The sequence below is a fragment of the Triticum dicoccoides genome, chromosome 5A (genome assembly GCF_002162155.2).
Source record: "Triticum dicoccoides isolate Atlit2015 ecotype Zavitan chromosome 5A, WEW_v2.0, whole genome shotgun sequence".
Classification (NCBI taxonomy): Eukaryota; Viridiplantae; Streptophyta; class Magnoliopsida; order Poales; family Poaceae; genus Triticum; species Triticum dicoccoides.
In genome coordinates this window covers 661,099,345-661,101,505 of record NC_041388.1, presented here as the reverse complement: position 1 = coordinate 661,101,505, position 2,161 = coordinate 661,099,345, and the positions used below count along the sequence as shown (strand labels likewise).

General features: G+C 48.6%; 1 pseudogene; it reads right to left on the bottom strand.

Annotated features, from left to right (window-relative positions):
- Window positions 1-1,161: 1,161 nt before the first annotated feature.
- On the bottom strand, window positions 1,162-1,752 carry LOC119300365 (annotated as a pseudogene).
- Between the last annotated feature and the right edge of the window lie 409 nt (window positions 1,753-2,161).

The window sequence follows — 2,161 nt, the reverse complement described above, 5'->3', positions numbered from 1 at the left end:
AAACAAGAACGATGTTCCGTTCACAAGTCGCAGTGCCGTACGTGTCCGACACCGGGTCAACCACGTACGATCAGCCAATGCATCGCACTGCAGCACGCTTGACTACGTACCTAGCTAGGGTGGAGTTGATCCCTGTCCGTTTTTGATCGTCTTGATCTCCTGAGCGATCAATGGCAGCCGTGGAAACTGGGGAAGTCGTCAAGGCGACCGACGACATGAAGAGCGACGCCACCCAAGAGCCGCAGTCGTCGCCGGCAAACGTCTCCCTGGACCTGGAGGACGAGGAGGAGCTCTTGATCCGCAGCTTGCAGTACGACCTGTGGATGCGGCTCATCGTGGCGCACTACATCCAGAAGCTCAAGCTGGACATGAAGAAGGACATCGACATCCACAGGTCCCTCCTCCGCGACAACGGCGGCGAGAGCGACAGGCTGCGGCGCAGTGTGCTCGCCAGTCTGGCGGCCAGAGAGTCGGAGTCGGACGTCGACGACGACGGCACCGCAGAGGCAGACGTCACGGGTCCGAAGACGAGGAGGAGCACCAGTCCGTCGCCCTGAGGGAGTTTAGGGACCTGTACGCCAGAGCTAGCGACGTGGACCGTCGCTTCGAGGAGTTCGACGGGATCATGTGGGCGCACTAGACCCCGACCTGGAGGACAACGAGACGCGCAAGGCCACCGTGGCGCGGCTGTGGCGCCGCCTGGAGAAGGAGCTCGACGACCGAGCAGACGCCGTCGTCTCCGGCGCGTTCAACTACTCGTTTGCACCGCCCACGCCGACGCACCAATCGCTTGGCTGATCAACATCTTCGTACAGTCAACAAATTCGCATGGCATATACTAGGCTATTAGCTATTCTTACGCACTAAAGATTGTGAAATTAGGTCACAAGAGACTGTAATGATCTGTTTATATTTCCAGTAAAAGATAAAAAGTAGCAGCAGTGTAATTCGGGAAGCACACAAGACAGTGAAATATACAGGCAGGCTCGGCGTGAGTGGTGCAAACTATACTGTCATTCTTACTGTCATGTACTCCATATTTCAACAAACAGGCACCTGAAACAGTTGACTATACGCTCATTCCTACTGCCTGTATATCTCACTGCCTGTATCTTTGTTTCATATGACGAACTATACTGTCATTCCTACTACTACGTGAGTTCACTTCATGTTCTTTGAGACCTTCGTGATCCACTCCATCTTGGATTCTTCCCACTCGTGCAAGTACCCTCGGATACGCTCGTTCCGGACAATGGCACCTGAAACAGGCTCGCCGGTCACAGGACAGATATGCCCGTTCTTCTCAAACCAATCCTTAAGGTACTGTCTGTCAAATCAATCATTAGTTCTCACTACTAAAAAACAATTATATGCAGCTAAAACTTTGAGCACACACTAAGAGAATTACCTTCCCCGTGGCAATTGTCACCGGGTCAATCATAAGCTCGCCCGACAATGGACAAGTATGATATTCTGGAGTATCACAATCCCTCGTACACTTCTCTATAAGCTCCGCATCCCTTAGATTATCCATTGCAAGCCTGAATAGGAGGGTAGGCTTGCGCCCGCCCGCTCGCTGTCTATCACGCAACGCTCTGAAATGATTACAAGCAGCAAGCCTCTCTTGGTAACGCAACGCTCACAGTTTCTCACAATTCTTACATCAGTCCATTCCCTTCTTGGTGACGAGTAAGAATCTCCACAAAATTCAACGTGCAGAGGGTACGGAACTCCCTGTGCGGTGGTTTTCATCAAACGAATTGTTCTTAGTAAGTTGCATTAATGTTTAAGCCAATTATATGAGTATTGTATCAATGGCAAACAGTAGGAGAATTCCAGAATATAATCATCGGATTGGAAATCACATGTTTTGACACTTCAGAAACAGTATGTCTAAATTTACAAATTACACTCCAGAAACAGTTTTGACACTCCAGTCTATTTGATTATTTTAGAACACAAACAACTATTTCATATGATGAAACTAAATACGAAATGTAAATCATAAACTTAACGTGGCTTGAGTATGAACTTACATCATCATCATTGTCAGACCATTTTACCGCAACCTCATTATTGAGCCACTGCTTGTATGATTGATTTAGAGACTGCAATCAAAGGAGCAAACTATGCTTACTGGGTGAAAGTATTATTCTTGGAA